This window comes from Myripristis murdjan, chromosome 9 (assembly GCF_902150065.1).
Source record: "Myripristis murdjan chromosome 9, fMyrMur1.1, whole genome shotgun sequence".
NCBI classification, from domain to species: Eukaryota; Metazoa; Chordata; class Actinopteri; order Holocentriformes; family Holocentridae; genus Myripristis; species Myripristis murdjan.
In genome coordinates this window covers 14,097,338-14,118,013 of record NC_043988.1, presented here as the reverse complement: position 1 = coordinate 14,118,013, position 20,676 = coordinate 14,097,338, and the positions used below count along the sequence as shown (strand labels likewise).

At 42.3% G+C, this 20,676-nt stretch overlaps 1 protein-coding gene across 1 annotated transcript in view; it reads right to left on the bottom strand.

Moving 5' to 3' along the window:
- The window catches only part of adgrv1 (adhesion G protein-coupled receptor V1), a 152,239-nt gene that overhangs the window by 47,896 nt on the left and 83,667 nt on the right, over positions 1-20,676 (bottom strand). The window lies entirely within an intron of this gene.

The window sequence follows — 20,676 nt, the reverse complement described above, 5'->3', positions numbered from 1 at the left end:
GTTGATTAAAGGTCCACTTTTTGTTTTGGACTGTAAAAACCTACCTACTCTCTTCTGGTGCCAAGCTGTTGTTGTGTCTCCAAGCCTTGCGTGGGACATGACTGACATAAAAATTTAGCTGTTACTTCCAAGTATATTTCCACTGCTGTGCACGCTGTAGCTGATTTATTTTAGCTATGCAAATATCAGGAAGTGGTGATTTGTGACTTGAATTATAACCCAGCTGCTTCCTTTTTGAGCTGGTCACAACTGGCTGCAAATGGCAAGCTGAAGCACACACGCCCATCCTCCTGCATGCAAAAATCTCCGCTTTCAGATCAGTATTATCAAGTATATCATATTAATACATGATGTTTTCATGGATCATGAATTTTGATACTCATGATACATGCACAACAACACAATTCTGAATGTGCCCTCCTTCATGTTAAGGAATGATTGAATGAATGAATTGATGAATGATGATTTGAGCTTGTCAAGGCTTGTTTCCGCATTAATGATCTGCAATTAATTATACACACCGCAGACTTATTGACATAAATATTTATGAATTCATGAGCACAAAAATGAGGAACCCTCATTCATAGGGCTAAAGTGTCACATCTTAGTTTTTATCACACACCTAAATTACAATACTGATCTTTGACCAACCCTATTGTCACTAAAAAAACAAAAACAACATCCCCAAAAAACACGCTTACAAAAATACCAGCCTGACATAAACCCGCTGTAGTCTGTTTACTGAATTCAGCACTTGCTACCATCTGAGCTTCTTGCTGTGATCACAAAGTTAACTGTGCAGATGTGATCAACACTTGCTGTGTGCTTTTAGAAGCCACCATTTTTGTTTTTCATTTTGGGAGCAGTGTCCCAACAGCGTGGCCTTTTTACCTTACACCTAATTATCATTAATTGCCGTCGCAATTGCAAGTTTACACGAGAAAACCCAGTGAATGGTTTTGATCTCGCCCTGTGGTTTCGTTTTAATTTGTTTGCCAATACCGTTACTACAGCAACCAGGTAAACAGGTATGGTGTGCTGTGACCATACCTGACACCACAAACGCAAAAAGACACACAGACACATATACACACACACAAAGAGAGCTTGTGTTTGTTGTGTAAAAGCCTCGTCCTAATAATGGTAATGGGTAAGGGACATGCCCATCAGATGACACCTTCAACTCTCCCCTGCTGGAGCCGGTTGATGTCATCACATTAGGTACACACATACACACACCGACACTTAACCCTAATGTCCTCTCTCAACATTTTCTCAGTCTTCAGTTCTCTCTCTCTCTATTTTCCTCTTGGCAAGTTTTTCTCCCATTTCCCTCCATCCCCACATTTTGGAAACTCTGCGGGCAAAACCACGACTGACTATTCCTGGACTTTCCACCTCTGACTGTCGGCGTCTCTCTGCGGAGTAAGGGGGAAAAGTCAGGGCCTTTGTTAAATAAACACTTGGCAGTTCTGTTTCCCGTCCGTGCTCTCAGCTCTGTAGGGTGTGAGCGGGAGGGACGGCACAGGAAGGAAGTGAGCGCCTGAACAGCCTGGAACGGAGCCAGAGCGGGGAAGCGGTTCAGGTGACTTATGGGAATAGGAGATTACGGGCAGTGTTGTGTGTTTTTGGCAAAGGGAGCACCTCGGTTTGGCCAAGGACGCAGCATGAAACATAATACCTCTCCTCCCAGGCAAAACAACGAGAAAAGACGAAGTGAGAAATGCAAAATAAATTGCCGTCAGCCACATGCATAATCACAAGCATGAATGCGTTTACACAGCTAGAGTTTGTTAATCCAAATGATATATAATGTTAGCAGAATAGAGTGACTTGTTATTTGAACCATTATTGTATCGTGACACACCTGAATAACCCCAGCGCTAACGAGTGACCTGCGGTGAAATGATGACATCACAGGGGAGAGGTGGTGTGTGTGTGTGTGTGTGTGTGTGTGTGTGTGTGTGTGTGTGTGTGTGTGTGTGTGTATGTGTGTCTTCTCCATGGCCCTGGGCAAGGAATAAACCAGGTCAAAGTGATTACATTGTGCTTAGTTTGAGTTGGTTTTAGGTGCACTGGTTCTACCAAAGATAAATTTGAAAAGAGCGTCATGGCAGCTCGCACTCATAGTGTGAGCCGTGATGTGTCTTCCTAGGAATTAACCGGCACAGGTTAACAGGTGAAATATCAGGTATGGTGGACCAGATTAGGATGGGTCAATAGATCACACAGTGGATTCCATAAAGATCTGAGTTTGCATAGACTGGGTCCAGTGGCCCTCTGGCTTTTCAAAAGGGCCCTAAAATAAGCAGTCAAACTCAACACACAAACACATATGTAATGCACATATTCACAATATGTCACACACACACACACACACCCACACACACACACACACACACATTCACACATACACAGACCATACAGAGCTTTAGACACAAAAAACAGGGGTGCTGAGAGTTTGCTGTGTAAAGCTTCATTATTTCCTCCTATAGGATACATGCTACGTATTAATGAGCTACGTTTTATTTCTCACGCTAATTTCTTTTTGTTCTGATGACTCGGTGCTCTGAATGGCAGCACTTTGTTTGTTTTCAAATTAGTTGTTCCAATAATGAATGGGTGGGAGATTGGGGAGAACATATAAGAAAAAGAGACTGAGCCTTCAAGGTGAGACGCGCGTCATGTGGTAATATTTTGTAGATGAGAGAGACGGAGAGAGAGAGGGGACAGAAATAGGCAGCTTGACCTGGCCTTAAAAATACTTTTTTTTTTTTTTTTGCCTATTATGTAATACTCTATTATACCCCTTTAATGGGGTCTGGCTAATATATAGCACTTTATACAACATGACCAATATAAACACAGAGATTTAAAAAAAAAAGAATACAGTCAAGTATGCAGACCAATAAGGGCCGCTTAAAGAAGAAGAAATATGAAGTTTGATGAAGTCACTGGAGATATGCAGCATTTCTGTGTAGCTGTTTTTTGTACCATTAGCAGATATTAGTGGATAGTGTGTGTGTGTCTGTGTGCGTGCGTACAAACACGCACAGAGAGAGAGAGAGAGAGAGAGAGGAAGAGAGAGTGATACACAGCACAGTGCAGACATTGAGCCTATCTTGTGATGATTCAACCGAGCCATAAAGTTTTCTGTAATTGGACACAAAAGATTGCTGTTGCCATTACTTTGACTGGACAAGGAGTGCAAACCAGGGCAGCTTTTTTATCACGGCACACAAAGAGCATAGAAACACTCAAACTGTCAGAGAGAAGACAATTTACATGGGAGTCTAAGAGACAAGCCTCCAAACAAACAGAGGAAATCGATCTTCCTCTGGAAACTGCCTTTTTTTTTTTTTTTTTCTGAGCAGCGTTTACATGGTGTGGCTACCAAGCCAGTAAAGCTTTCCCTTTGAAATGCTCATGTAAATGAAGCTGGACGACTGTGGTTAAAAGAAATATGTTGTATCGACAGGGGTTCAATTTGAAATACTGACAAGAAACTTCAAAGAAACTTTAAAAGTGTCTTTCAAAGTTCGAGGCTGAGTGGGTACCTCAGCACACCCTGTCAGTCAAAGTGCAGCAGAGGAGACCTTCCCTATTATTAAACTTGAGAGGGCAGGGTGTGACACAGATGAGAGAGCTGTCGAACCTGAGTGGAGCTGGCTAAATTAAAGCCGAACATAATGAATATCGTTAGGCCTGTGCATAGTGCTGAAATCCCCAGATGACCCAAAGTCTGCGTCAGACAAAGCACTAAGTTCAGGGTTAGAGCAGGAGACAGGGAGGTGCTGGGAGAGTTCAACAAAATGGAGTGAATCAGGTTTTATGAGAGAACACAGCCAGACCCTGCAGGCCTTTCTCAGTGGCTCTGCATCTTATCAGTACTGACATGCAACATTCTCCATGAACCGACTGACTGTGGCTGCATAATTAGGTTACAGCTGAGCTTACAGCATCTCACCATTCAGTCACCTGGAAGGTCAGGAGGGTTAGCCGTTCACAACTGGAAACAATGCTGTACTAGGCCAATCTGGGCTGACATAGTTCCTGTACCTGTTGCTTAAGACTATAAACAGATTGCTATTATCCCCATTGATAGATATCTGGGTTCAGGTCAAGCCCTGTGGTGTTTTAAGGATTACATAATCAAAACTGTATGTCGCAGGGCTGGGACTTGTATTTACTCTGTTCAGCACAAAGACACAGGTGGATAGGATGAGAGTAAGAGAGGTGGTGGCCACCACTGTTGGTCCAGTATAGAAATAACACAGGTACATGTCAGTACTGTAGTTAGTTAGCTAGGTGGGGAGGTGACAGGTGCGGAAGTGGCTTTTATCAGAGTCCTATCTACTGCTCTGTGCTTTGTCCCAGGGCCTCCTTCTCCTTTGTGTAGGACAGCCAGGAGTCGACGTGTCTAGACCCTCAGGCTACACACTTATTCAAAGCAAAGACTGGGAGGTGCTGCAGGATTCTAAATACAAGTTGAGTCTCAGCAGTGTGTGTTTGTGTTTGTGCATGTATGTGTGTGTGCGTGGTGTTCATAAGGGCTCGCGTGTTGCCATGCCTGGTAAAACAGGAACCACCAAAACACACCCCCGCGAAAACTCTAATTTATGATCTCTGGGTACAAAGATTACATATCCAGACGCTGTGTCACTTGCACACAGTGTTACCCACACACCCCGGAGGTGCAGCGGCAGGAGAGACAATACAAATGAGAGAGTGAGAGAGAAAGAGAGAGAGAGAGAGATTGAGTGAGAGAGAAAGAGAGAGAGGGAGGGATGAGGGAGGGGAGTTATAATAAATGACACAGAGGCCTGGTTCAGGCTTTAGATAATTGTATATATTATAAAATAGAAACTCTTCTTCTATGAAATGGTTCATGTGGCTTTGTCATTAGGCCTCAAGGCCCCTGATTCTTGCTATTGGTCCGTGTCCTAAGCTGCACAACCAATCAGCTGACTCTCCTTTGTTGTGTGGCTCAAAGCACATGAGTGCCTGTCAGATCAACATCATTATTGTTGTTTTGTTCCACATCTACATTGAATTGGATGGGCTGTCATTGCTGTTGTTTTTGCAGCTTTGAGAGAGATAATATTTATCTTCTGACAAGATGCAACCTCTCTTTTTTATATGATATGGAGGTCTGACTGCAACAAAACACCTCTCTCCCAACCTTAGATCGACAGCGGGAAATGCCCAAGCACTCAACAGCATTCTGGTATTGTGCCAAATTGCCTTATCAACGTGATACCTTAAGATAACACAGAAGGAATCTGAGGACAGACAAATATTAAACACATAAGAGAGATAAAAGGAAGCCTGCAAAGCCAAATAAAGGATACCTGCACAGAGCAAACATTGTGATGGTGCAGCAGCTTTGTGCTGTTGGTGGCTGCAGCTCCCATCCTCCCTGTGAGTTGTGCAAGTGATCAATACTCTGTGTGCTGATGCTAAGGTAGCTAAATGTACCCGAGTGGCTAAAAATAGCATCTGCCCGGAGCATTACATCACTGAGGGAATGGGGCCCTTGCTGTCTGCCTGCCAGACCCTCCATCTAGACTTGTGTCCTCTTCCCTCCCCTCCTCCAACCTCTTCCTCATCCCAACCTCTTCCTCTCATCCCCCCTTCCTCCACTCATCTACCTCCCCTGCTCCACCCTTCATCTCTTCTTCCCCTCCTCCTCCTCCTCCTCCTCCTCCTCCTCCTTCTCTCCTTCACCTCCCCCTTCTCTCTAACAGCTACCGGTCTGATCTAGCTTGTTCCAGCCTCAGCCTGCACCCTGGGTGTTTCCTCCTCTCTTTGTTCAGAAACAGATAAAGGGAGAGAGAGAGAGAGAGAGAGAGAGAGAGAGAGAGAGAGAGAGAGAGAGAGAGAGAGAGAGAGAGAGAGAGCAAAATATAAGCTTATCATTCCACCCCCATTCCCTTCATCATTGCAAAGCCTTGCCATCCATCAACTTTAATTCCTCCAATCCCTTCACCTCTTCTCATTTATGGCTGAGGACTTCAGACTATCCTGGCAGCCTTCATGAATGCAGTTTAAATATGCAGAATTACAAATAATCTATGTCAAAGTAACATTATGACTGCTTTTTGTTAAAAATTCTGCTACAAGTCTGACGTGAGTAGTGAGGTTCTTTGAATAGAAACAGGCGAGGGAATTCAGGAACGTGACCGGATATGGTGCTTCATTTCTGCGCTGTACTGAAAGTGTGTTAGTGAGAGTGGCTTTCACTTGGAGGGTAAACGTGTTTACTCCAGGCCTCTACTGTAGGCGACATGTGCAATGATCATCAGTCTCCTCACGTGCCGCAGTCTTCACATTCGTGTGTGTGTGTGTGTGTGTGTGTATGTGTGTGAATGTGATTTACGTTCTGCAGCACATGGGACAGCCAGTCGCAAGAAGCGGGTCACTTGGGGATGGCTCGTAGGTGGGTTAGTGGGCCAGTGTGGGGAGGAGGAGGAGGAGAAGCAGGGAAGAGTAAGATGATTTAAGATTGGCTGAGAAGGTTGTTAGGACAGGCAGGAAAACGGTGAAGAGAAAAACAGAGGAGCTCTACGTGAGCTGCTTCACGGCAGAGATGAAAACACGGGTTGCGGCTGGCAGAGTGAAAGGTGATAGAGGGAGAGAGAGAGAGAGAGAGAGAGAGAGAGAGAGAGAGAGAGAGAGAGAGATGGCCTGAGATGTTACTTTTATCACGTGAAAAAGAGAACAGAACAGAACAGAACAGACATTACGCAGTCCACAGTTCCACCCACAACATTTCTTTAATGATTTAAGGGAACAGTTTAAGGGAATGCCCTTAACAAAACACAACAACACACTGCAGAAATGAGCAAGAGATCTAAACCGTCATAGGCTGCTTGCAGGACCACACAGTGTGACAATGATTTATATGTGCTAGTGACGGGAAAGGTTGTGATGTTCAACAGGAATATCAAACGGAAAGAGGGCCTAAAAAATGTATTGTCAGGGACTGTTTCCCTGGTCTCATGTATGTGGTTTCACATTTTATCAGCACAACTCAAGTCTTGGCATTTGACAGTGCTACTGAAACAAAGCCTTTTACATTTGGAGCTTCACTAGATAGTTCACCACAACATGCTTTGTGCATGCATGCTGGCCAGCGACTATCCTATCTTGGTGTGTTGAAGTAGCATGTCCAGCAGCTTAAGGTCAGAGTACAGAAATAAAGTTCACTGGTGTTTTGGGTTAAAACTGACTGAGGCTCCCTGGCAGAGCTAGCTGTTATTAAATAAACACCCACTCCCGTCCCCTCTGTTTCACACCCAAACAGCCACCACATTCCCTCTGCAACTGCTGACATCAGCATGCACAGCCATAGAGTAGGTGTGTGTGTACGTGTGTCTATGTGTGTGTGCATGTTTGCATGTGTGAACGAGAGACGCGGTATCAGGGTCCAGTGTCACGTATGCTGGGAGTGACTGATATATTCCCAGAACACAGGATGCAGGAACATCCCACAGGTTTTGGGATCGCACAAAAGGCGGACTTGGTGTGACATTCCAGCGCTTCCGGTGTGACACAGCAATAGTGGACTGTCAGCAAAGTATGAAGCAACTAAAACGAACTAAAACAACAGCATCAACATCAACATTAACTATATTGTAGACCTAAGAAGTGTCATGTATTGTTGAGCACAAACCTTTGGCCTCGTGTGGAAATCCGGATCAAACACATTTCCTGTATGAAGAAAAATCCATGGGGTTTTCAAAGTCATTCCTGCTCTGTGATTTAAGGTGATGTTTAAAACTTACATGTTTTTATCTGCACTTTTATGTTTTTTTTTTTTTTTGCTTACATGGGACTTGATCCACTGAATCCTGCTGCTGCCTTCCAACCGAAATAGTTATTTAGACAACAAAAAAGCCAACCCTGCTGCATGTTAAATATGTCACAGCGTGCTGTTCTGTGACTGGCTTAGCCTACTAAATTTACAACTTGAATCACTTTAGCTTGATGCTGAGCCAAAAGAAATACCTGGTTTGCTAGTTTCCATTTCTTTGGCCCAACTGTCATTTTGTGTCAGGGATGACAGAAGTTTTAAGAGCTGCAAGAATCACAACCACCTAAGTCAAGTGTGACAGGACGAGTCATCATAAGTGGATGGCCTCTCAGCTGCTATTTTTTTAAAGTGACACCACTTGTTATCAGATAAAAAAGTGAAAATCTTTCCTCATTCATACACATACAAAGGTCTGATTATTTTGAAGGAATACGGGACACCCTTTTTCATTTCGCTTACAGACTAATAATAAAATGATGCCATCACGTCTGAAGCCTGTTACTGTCAATAGTCCAACTAATTTCTTAGATTGTAAATAATAAGCAAAACAAGCCTTATGTAGTTATCATCAGTAAGCTTTTTCATTTTATGGCAACATGTGGATGGAAAATACTTACAATGTTATTTTTGCCACATCTCCTTCCAGTTGCTCTCTTGCTAACTCGCTCATATATGGAGTCTTAGCAGTACCACCCACATAAAACACACATTTAGCAGCATTAGACCAGGACTCATCTCCTTTCTCCATTCACATTTCTCTGAAATACTGGTTCTGCAGTTCAAAACCTAAATCTGCTTTTTACATACCTCTGAAATTTCCTTCCTCAACATCTGCTGTGAACCAGTTTGGAGAACTCAGTGGACTGCAAGACACATGACACATGTACATGGATGCATGTGCAGACACAGCTATAAAAACATTGCAACCAGCTGCACAAGGTCAGTTCCCTAAACACTCCATGGGTCTACTGTGCACTACCACAAACCTCTATGTTTGTGTGCGTGTACTTGTTTGCATTCATGATGTGTATGTGGATGTGAGTAACCACCGCTGAAAGCTGTGGTCTATGGTTACCATGGTTGTTTCACACGACTCGGGCTATCAGAGGAAATGCTAAGCAGCAAACATTATGAAACATGGCTATAATTCAGTCAGATTCACAAATGCCATTATGAAGAGGCCATTAAAGGGAGAACATAAAGGAGTTTTGCATGGAATTTTTTCCATGAGTTTGAAGGACCTCTAGACTCTGTGAGATGCAAAAAACTGAAAGCCTATTTATTCATTCAACAGCTCATGCCATCTTCATGCAGGACCTTCATACAGAGAGTGTGAGAGAGAGAGAGACTGGGAGATAAGACACACACACAGAGAGAGAGAGAGACAGACAGACAGAGAGTCTACACTGTGACATGTTGCCTAACTGTATCCCTGCTCGCCATGTCACCATATAGTATGCACATCAGTGCTGATCTGATTAAGCAAAATTCAATTTGACAGTACCATGTGGGTTACATCACAGGTAGAGGGCAAACTGTGCATGCATGCGGACACAACGTGCACAGCCACGCATGAATGCACAGCCACGTCCTTAATGACATGTTGCATTACTACTGGAGCGGTGGTGCAGACACATCCCAACTAGCTATCATAGGGATCACAATTCAGTGCCTTTCTTATTGCACTAATAAGGCCTGAACCCCTTAAAACAGTGACTCTCAACCATTTAGGCTCTTGACCCCTTAAAATGACCCAATCCTACTTGCAACCCCATGTCACAGGCAGCAAATGCAGAATGGTAGCGGTCCTCCTGAAGAATGACTACCTTTTCAGGTATTTTCAAACTAGTCAGCATTTCACAAGAAAACAGAAAAAAACAGTAAGATATTTTTTTAAAAAATCCTGATAATTTTGATATTATTTTCTTTTTCTTTCCCCTATGTCATAATCCTCTTGTGACCAGCCAAAATTATCTTGCAACCCCCAGGTTAAGAACCACCTTCCTTACATCAGTCAAACCCACTGCTGTCCAATAGGCCATCAATCCAACAAGGATCCCCTCTGCACGAGCTGGCTGATCTGCAGCGGCTCTCAGCATCCATCAATGGATGACTGTCAGCCAATCAATGAGAGGAACTCGATCAAGTACTGTATGCACTGTTTGTGGCTGTGCCAACACACCTTGCTATAGAAACTGCCATTGCCATTTAAAACTAAATAAGAGCGACAGATGTACCAACACGCACTGTATTACAGCTCACTTGGCCTTCTTCACCTACTGCACCTGGACTAGAATGGCAGGATTTTCTCTGATTTACATCATAAAGCTCACATGCAATCAATTCACATCCGGAGAAAAAAAAAAAAAAAAAAAAAAAAAAAAATTAAAAAAGCACTTTGGCTCAATAGTTGTTGTTTTGTTACTCTGCATAAGAATAGGAGATTAATAAGTACTAAGTAATAAATAATTAAGCATTACTGGACCTCTTGTTTGGCTGTTACAACCTTACTTCTTTGCATAAATTAAGGAGCCTGTCACTGTTTGCAGCATAAACATCTGTGTACCAATACTGGCAAATTATTTCTAAGAATCAGAGAGAGAGGATTTGGCTCTAACTGTTTCTCTCAGGATTACAGCCCTCAAATTTATTAGTGTGCTCCAAAACGATGTCTAGTCATTAAATAAGAGCAGAGCTCTGGGGAACCATTGATCAGGCAGCTCATTCACGCCTGCTGTTGAACTTGGCTCTGGCTGTGGAGCTAGAGAGACCCCCACAGGTCACTACGGGGAAAGAAGTGAAGGCTGGTGAAACCCAAGATTGATCCGAGGTGGCTGAGTGGTGACTGAGTCCATGTTTGTGTGTGTATTTGTGCAGTTAAGACAATGGCTATGTGCACACAAAATCATCACGTGTGATGTTGTGTATACCATATTTGTCCTTGTTGTTCGAGATTTGATTTTGGGTTTGGCAGTGCACTTGGAATCTGCAGCACTTCTGCCTTCGTCGTCATAGCAACATTCATCTTAGACTCCCATGCTTAAGTCATACTCAGGACAATACTGAGATCCAAGCAGAGATCCAAACAAAATGACTAAGTAGACTGATTACAATTTGCTGATAAACCAAGAACAAAGGGCTTAATATAGACACGGCTCTGTTTGATTAGACACAATTCATTGTTTCCTTCCTTCATTCAACAGTCCCTGACTCCACGAGGAAATTAGGCAACACATACAGTACTCTCATCCTCGATTTTGTGGTATTAAGCTGGCATGAGATTCTCACTCTCTAGTGGCCCTGCAGTGTGCTGATTTTGTGTGTTGTAGTTTACTAGGCCTGATGAATCATCAACTGGTGTCATCAGGAATTATTATTAAAGGAATTATTTATATTATTTATATAGACAGTCAATGTAAAATATGGGTAAGAATAGACCCCATTACTACTAAAGATGTCATTTCATATGTGACAACAATTGAGAAATTGTTAAACATCCCGTTCAACATAACCTAGAAAACCAGTGCTGACATCAGAGCTACAGTGACAACACCACTGACCTCAATAGCTTCAAGGTAAACAAAACAAGATCAATCAAACCAAACAAAAGTGCAGCCATCAGGTTGGTCATGTCTTTTCACTCCTCTCTATACACAAAGGCCTGCCACAACAAGTGGGCAAGCTCCAGAAATAGAGCAAGAGATCGAGCACTGCGGTCCTGCTTGAACCATCAGCCATGGTGTTGACAGCCTGGTTTGATAAAGTTCCTGGTGACTGACTGACCCAGTGCTGTATGTACAGAGCTTTGAACTTGAAAACAAGTGCAACAGTCAGGCTAGGTCTAATTGCTTGACCAATTATTTAACAAAACTGAAAAAGTTCTTGATGAATACAGCATTAAACTGACTAACACCAGAAACAACTATGCACGACTGTTACATTTTCTCTTGTCTATGCCACTGACATTTACTTCACCTTGGCCAAATTATATGCCCCACATTATAAGATAATATTAAAGGAGAGGCTGAGGAATTCATAAACAATATGAGCTCTTAACTTTACTTACCACAAACCATTTTATCATTTATCTTTATCTCTATATCTGTTCATCACAATACATTTTATTTATCCTTTGAGGCACAATATTAGTGGGCAGTTAACATCCCTTGCTGCACAAGGACAGAAACAGATCTTCACTGTTGGACAAATACAGATGATTTTGGTTTGAATGTCTGCACAGAATGTCTGCACAGAAACATCAAATGTAATATGAGAGTAAACTGTGTAACAAGGCTGAATACCCATACGGAAATGTCATATATGTGCAAATATGGCCCTATATCAAGAGTGATTTGCCATATATGTTACATGTAAGGTAATACATTATTGTCACATACATACATCCTCTGAATATATAAAGATATAGGTTTATAACACAAATGAAATACCCATAGTAAAATTTATATATGTACATATGTGAATAATACCCATAGGAAGATTTTTTATATGGTACTATATGTTGCAACCATATATGTTCACATAATTGTCATGTATATATGCATATATAAGTTTAGAGCATACATGAAATACCCATAGTAAAACTAATAAAATGCAGATATATTAAAAATATCTAAATGATGAATTTTTATATGGTATTATTTGTTGACACCATATATGTTATCAATATATATTTAATTTAAATACAGGTTTATTAAAACAATCTATTTACAGAATTATGTATGCTTATGTTTTTCTAGTTAATTCTAAACATAGAAGTCTATTTTTTAGATGAACATATATAATAAAGTGCTGAAAGCCAAGCTAAGTGGCAGTGGCTGCTGACTGTGCAGCCCAACCCAGCGGGAAGCGCAGCTCAGCGCAGGGAACAGCCTGCCGCTCATCATTACATCTTACCCTTCAATTTACATTTTTAAATCCTGTTTTAACACCATATGTTTGATGTATTTGTATAATTTATATTCTATATCAATGCAATTTCTTTGTATTTGCAATTATAAAAAAAAAAACTCATGTGACAAACATGTATTTTACATATAAGTAATATATATTTCATTCATACATAGAGGTGCCCCAGTAGCTGATCTGGTAGTGCACATGCCGCTTGTTAAGGCTGAGTCCTGATCACAGCATCCTGAGTTCAAATCCAACCTAAGGCCATTCACTGCATGTCATCCCCTCTCTGTCTCTCTCTCTCTCCCCTGCCTGTCCTGTCTCTCTCTACTCTGACTGTAAAATAAAGAAAAAATGCCAAAAAAAGAGACTGTGTGTGTGTGTGTGTGTGTGTGTGTGTGTGTGTGTGTCTCTCCATTCCATTCCATATATGTACATATATTACATTTCCATATGGGTATCTATGCTTCCAAGTGAGTTTCTATATGTGAACCTCTCCTCGATATTTCTTTGTGTTGAACTGATGAATGAACAGGCAGGCCCCATGCCCCTAAAGCTGTATGAACTGCTGAAACTCTGCCGAACCCATGCCGCTCTGTGCCAAGCACTGCACACACACTGACATTTTACACTGTCTGAGAGTGTGTTTATCTGCAGTATCTAGCCACCTTTGAATTAATTGCCTTAAGCACTGACAAGTGGTACTATTTGCTCTTGGATTATCTGCTGCTCCATGTCTCACAGCTTCCAGGCAAGGCATGAGCTCGTTACAGAGTCCTGATAAAGGGAGAAGGCTGCTGTGGCCTCCTGTTGCTGTTTGCTGTGCTTTTTCTGGAAACAGGGGGAGAGTTCAGCTCTTCTTGGTAGTTTGTTTTTGGTGTCACCTGCTGTTAGGACAACATGGCAAAAAAGAGAGTGTAACCTGATGTCCAGAGTGCAGAAAGGTTCAGAGTCTGAGACAGGAGAGGAAACCAATACAATTAATCAAATATACATTCCCCTTGCAGTGTAATAATATATCGGCACGTGCAGAGAGGTGCATGAGAGGGGCACATTTGCATACACTGATAGGTGACCTACTGTATATAAAAAATAGGGTAGACAGCCATTAAAGTAATGCAAATACTACACTGACAAATAGCATCCTCTCTTTGCCATGTGCACTAACTGTGGGCAAAGTGAGTTAATAACTGAGCTGGTTTCTCCTTATCAGTCGCCGGTTTACCAAAGAAAACTTTATGGGCCACTTCACTGGCAGCACGGGCTTGTGTGTTTCTATCCCATGACTTCCGCCAGCCTTGGTAGAAGAACTCAACATAATCATGAATGATCAATAGATTTTTTTTGAGACAAACATATACATGAACTATGGATAGGGAGGGGGCCTACTTTTCTTTTTATTGGATATTTTATTATTTTCTGCTATTTCTTTTTCTTTTGATACAAGACAGTAAACGGCAAGTAACAGGCAGAACAAGACAGAACAGAAACAGAAACAAAATGACACCATATGGGAAAAAGTTAAGCAAACAATTTTGTCAGATAGGAACGTGGTGGAAGTTTGATGGCGTAAGCTAGTTGAACATTACTTCATATTCTTGTAAAGGGAAATGAAAACAAGTTGTACGTGACAAAAAGAAGGCTGGCATGAAAATGACATTTGCTGAACCTTCTGCATTTTTCTCACTAGATTGTGTAACTTAATAATACATAACCAAGGTAACACTGAATCATTTTGCTGTTGAGAGATGTCACATAATCAAATGTTATTTTTTTTTAGAAGCAGGTCTAAAAAAGACTGAATTCAGGACTGGTTTTGCTTTCAGTGGTGGCCCACTGAAATCTGGCCCACACACGCTCAAAAAAGAGGTGGGGAGATATAGAGAAACAGAAATAGAGTATAAAATACAGGTCAATTTAATGGCTCATTTTCAGTTGAAAATAATATCGACCATGTGCTCTGTGTGTGAATCAAATCGGTAGGCTGAGAGTGGGGGTCTCATAGATTCAGGGAAAGGTCTGTAATCAGTTTAGGGAAAAAGCAACATCTGTCAATATCATCAGCGGTTAAAGTGATGATTCACACAGGATGTGACCAGTCACTTCCTGAGAGGGAGAGGGTAGTCAGACAACGAGCAGAGAGGGGGGGGGGGAGAGAGAGAGAGAGAGAGAGAGAGAGAGAGAGAGAGAGAGAGAGAGAGAGAGAGAGAGAGAGAGAGCCACAAGCCACAACTCCCTGCAAAGCCCAGCAGCAGCCAAATGATGGAGATGGAGGAGGCAGAGAATAGAAACAGAGACATCAGTCCTCATTTTGTGACACAGAGGTCGGGCGAGAGGAGAGGCAAAGAAAGGCAGATCAAAGAATCAAAGAACAAGTGAAACATGAACACAGAGAAATGAAAGGAAAAGAAATGGAACCTTGAAAAAATATTTATTGCACTGTGCCGTTGAGCTTGACTCTTCGGTTTCAGGCACACAAAATGAGAAAGGCAAGAGCTTTTTGCTCTTTCACCATGTAAGAAATTGAACAGCCTGTGCCCTGTTGGAGATGCTGAGCAGAGCAGAGTTGGGCCAGATAAAGAGGAGTCGGGCCTACAGTAGGAGTGTAACCAGCCAGTGGAGTGTAATGTGACCCTCCCAGGAGACCCTCTTCACCTCTCTATGTGAACACACCCACACGCGCACGGACACACACACACACCCACACACACACACACACATGTAACACAGGCCCTGGCCACTGTTACTTTATACCATTACATCACTTGCCTACCATTAGCCAGGACTGACAGACAGACAGCACAGAGCTTAGCACTGCATTAAAATCTTATCAGGAAAATGGTGGGTACTTTATCTTGCTGTAAATTTTAAAACAGCTGCAACTAAAATGTTCTCCTTAGACTGAAGAACAAAGAAGAACTCAAGGTAGAATAGTGAGACCTGAGAAAAACAGAGTGCAGGAATCTACTGGTTGATGAAGTGTGTGAAAATCCCTCCTATGTTCCTCAAGATTTTTTTTTTTCTCCAAACACGGTGATGATGAGGCATATTCTCTGACGTCAGCAAGACACACACACACACACACACACACACACACACACACACACACTGCTTTGTTTGTTGATGAAATGATTGACCAGTCATACTGGGAACAGATAAACTTCCTCAGGAAGAGTCACTTCATTATAAAGGGCAGTGTCGCTCTTACGTTCTAAAAAGGACAAGGTCAGTTCTTGTGTAATTCGTATGCCTTCTTGGCAGGAGAGCTGAAGAGTGTGAGCCCTCCCGCCACTCCCTTACACACACACGCGCACACACACGCGCATGCATTGGCGACAGACAGGAACTGCGTTTTAGAGATCTCCACGGCAATCAGACACTTTCTTTATTTGACTGAGAGACAGGAAGTAAGGGTGGTGAGGAAGGTGTGTGTGTGTGTGTGTGTGTGTGTGGGTGAGTAGAGTAGTTGTGACTGCTGGAGCGGGTCCTACAGCTAACAGGAAATCCTTTATAACCAGAACTAGGAGTCACCTAAGCACCTCCCAGATACTGGAATCAAACGCTGGAACCACTGGGGTAAACACTGCATTGAGTGTGTGGGAATGGCTGAATAGGACGTGGGGAGCTATTAAATACAATGGATGAGGAACTAAATTGTGTGTTGCATTTGACACAGATGCCGAGAAGACTTTCCTTTCCCACAAAGACACCCACGCATGCACCCCTTCACATGCAACATGCAAGAGCAGGACAGTAAGAGTCCAAAACAGTCACTCAAATCAAGATTTTGACATTCAAATCCAGTTACATCAGTCACAGTGAGAACTTGAGCTGCACAGGATAGCAAAAGAGACACACTACATGTTTAAACATAGTCTGTCAGGGGTTTGGCATAAGAATAATATAACCCAAGGATATGCTAACACAACAGAAAGACAGAACAGAAGAGAGAGGGAAAAAGTGCAACTTCTTCACCTTTCCCTGGACTATCCTGAAGATCAACAGAGGGGGAAGACAAATAAACAGAGAAACTAATTCATGCAATGTTAGAAAATAATATTTTGCTCATGATCTGGTCTTGCTTTGGCTGTGGCTTGAAGGCATACAGTGACTAAGAACTACTTTCATAAAAACTGTCAGGAGAGGGATGAATTTCAATGAGATTGGAAAATGCCTGAGGTGCTGAAACATGGGAAGAGCCCCATCTTCCTGTTTTCAGCACATAATAAAGAGATGCCCCCTTGGGAAGAATAAATAAATCTTCAGTTTGAATGACATATTGGTTGTGAGGAGGCTAGACATGATTAGGCTGACAGGGATGCAGCTCTTTCAGAGTCTGGCACTCAAGCTCTGTGTTTAACTGGACTTGTCTGGATTCCAAAATGGGTAGTTTCACATAAACTGGACTGCATGTACATTATAGACCACCTCTTTATGCACACTAATATACTCACTGCCTTCACTCATGTCTGTTGTGCATGGCATTTGCTCTTTGATTGCCCAAGGTTAATGTGTGTTATTGCCGCTCGTGTGAAAAGCCCTAACATGGTTGATGCACTCATACACTCACACACACTCACACACACACACACTACATGGCCAGCTGAGCCTCGCATACAGTACATAGCCACTGGGTAAATTTCCACTCCACACAGACAATCTTCAGTTGTCTTGCTGCAAACTGTTGGCCTGGGCCGAGGCCTGTCCCCGCACAGCCTCAGATGTGACACACACATACACACGCACACACACTAAGCCCAATCATTTGCAGTTAGGGGCCTCTCCATGGAGGTCCTGGATGGTACAGATCATTCTCTTCCCTCAGTGGGAGGTCTGACGTCTGCAACAATGACAGTGGCCCGTGGGCAACTCGATACCAGCACAGGTTAGTTCATCACACCTTCCTTTTCTGAAATTTTGTGCTTCCTCCAGCAAAGCCATCTCATCAAATCTATGTAGGCTTACTAGAAGGCACCAGTCTTAATAAAGTCTGGATTAAAATGCCCTTTTTTCAGTCTATCCATTTGGATGGTTTCAATACAGAGGAACCGATGGGTATTTAGTGGAGTTCAAACCATCCGAAATTTACAAGTGAAAAACTCAAGTAGGACAGCTCTTTCCAAAAGATAAGACACAGATACCCTCAGGGGTGAAGAGTTTCATTGGGAACTCTTTCCTGCAGAACAACACCGGCAAACTGTATCCATGTGCCATCAATGTGAATAAATTCAGTGTCTCTGTGCCCCATTGTACTGTGGCACAGAGACACAGCAGTCTCCCCCTGCAGACTGGAAACTTAACAAAATCACACAAACTATGTGGATGGATTAAATGCACTAGGGGTAAGTGGAAAAATATCTTTTTGGTATTTTGGATGAACTATTCCTTTTAACATCCTTTGACAATATGAATGTTAGAAGAAAGAGTTAAGTGATGACGCATCTTTTTTTTTTAACCACTACCAAAGTGTTAAGAATGCTTCTTCTGCTTTACACACACACTTATGTACTTGGCATTCAGACAAAAACAATCACACAGCCTGCATCAGCAGCCTGGAGACACTGACGATAAGATGGGACATTTTTCCCTTTCACTATGCAAGCCTTTATTCGGTGATGGCCTGAGGAAAGAGCTAATGCTGCTGTAGTTTATCCTCTTGTACGTACTTCTTCTCTTTCTCTTGAGAAGCAAACATGAGGATGTGAAAATATGTGGTGTGCAGAAATAAGGCCCTGATAGAGCCTGAGAGAGAAGATGATGAGCCAACTTGACTCAAATTCTTTGGCAGTCAGTCCATATTTAACCGTTGCTCTTACTCACACTCATGTTCTTTGTCTTGACACAGAGGTTTAATAGCTAAATCTACTATCCTCATGTCTGTGACATTCTGCAGTGTCCTTACTGGAGACCAGGAAGGAGGGCAGACAGACACACAGGCAGACAGACAGGTAAGTATGTATGCAGCCAGATGAATAGATCTTCCACCTCCCCTTGTACTCCTCATTCTCCCCCACCTTCTCTAAATCCTCAGAGCCTCACAGAAAGATGAGATATACTGTAGCTGCTGCAGAGAGAGAAATAAATCAAACCGGCAGCTTTAATTTTCTCCACACAGGGGCCAGCGTCAGTGACTAATTACAGCCCCAGCGCTGCAGATGGAGAACCATCTCTGTTGGAAGCTCTTGGAGCTGAACCTGACATTTCAAATCAATGGTGAAGCATGACCAAGGTTTAAACCCTGAGGTTCAGCAGACATTTTGGTCACTAATCACATCTCTTCCACCACAGAGCCAGAGGTATTTACCGTCATCATACAGAAATTCAACACTTGTCCTATCCTAATATCTAAGAGGACTGTAAATATTAATGGTGTGATGTTAATTCTAATCCAGAGTTGGAGAACATCAGCTCCACATCCACAGGGGACTGACTGTGACTCTTCACCAAGACATCACTTGACCAACACTTACCTTGTGTTGCTGAACCTTGCAGTTCTGAAGCATCAGTCGCAGCCTCAATTTGAATCACACATGGATTCAAATCGATGCTTACGAAGAGACTCTGTAAACCTTCTTTGAAAGTCTGTTTTGGCTCTGTGGTCACAAGGCTTGTGCTCATAGTCAACAGCATGCATATAAGACTTGATCTAAGACAAAGTTGTGCAGAAATTGAACACTGATGTCTCCAGCCACCTGCTAGTACAGGATTTACATGCAGTATACATCACAGAGGTGTACGCAGAGCGACCTGCTTCAGGGACTTCAATCACATTTCAGTAGATGAGAGAAGGCTGGTGAAATGTAGCTTGTTTTGTGGAGCTTGGTCTGTTTACCCTGATAAAAAATGCTGACCTCAATGAACTCTTCAGTCGTGAGTCAAAAAACTCCAGGTCATGTCAAACACACAAACACAGACACGAATACACACACTTACATATGCATGCACGTGTGCACACACACACACACAGACCCATACACACACGCATGTGCATAGGCTTAAACTAGGTTTGTTGTGCTTCACTAAGAAAACAACAAACAGGGTGCTATAGTGGTGTTTTTTTTTTTTTTTTTACAAATATTATATATACTGCACCGCATGTGAAAATAAGTGAAATTGACTATCATTACTTCCAGTCCCAAGGGGATGATTTTCTCTTTTTGTTGTTTGCTTTTAGCATAAATATGCATTTAACAGCATATCCATTAAAAGGGCTACACTATAGAGCTCTGCTGGTGAGATTCTGTTTTGATAACAGAGAAAAAGATCCCATCCCTGAGGCATGAGTAAATTACTCAGAGGTGGAGTGGGAAGTAAACAATTATATTTCCTGAGTGATGAGACATTTCATTTTCTTTTTGAAAGGAGGCTAAAAAAAAAAAAAAATAACTTGAATGCACGCACTACCCACTGAATACCCTGCATCTAGGTATCTAATTTTATATTTAAGTGGAAAGCTCCCATTATGTTATATAAATTTTATAGGAATAATTACTATTTAATTAATTCATTTAAAGCACCACCGACAAAAAAAACAAACAAACACTGGATCTGGGAGAAATTGCTGCATTACCTTTATCTACTAAGTTTATTGAAATTGGACATTCAAACCTGAGGGCAGATAGACAAACGGGGATTATGGAGATGAGCAGACTTTACAGAAACGAGCAGACTTCACAAACAGATCGGCTCCCATGGGTTTATACAAAAAGGAAGTTTTGCTTTTACTCCAGCTAGCCTCCTCAGATCTCAGATAAAGTGTACAGTTAAGTGAAGACAGTGACGTCAATCGGTCTATTTTAACTCAGCACATCCTGCACTGTGTGCTCATCATTACCTCCAAAATATTCCCAACAGTAAGAGGGGACGTAAGAGCACATGCAGCCAGGCCTTCAGTTCGACAGCTTACCAGGAGGCCTTCGTCGGCTGGCCTTGGCTAGAAGGCCACACAA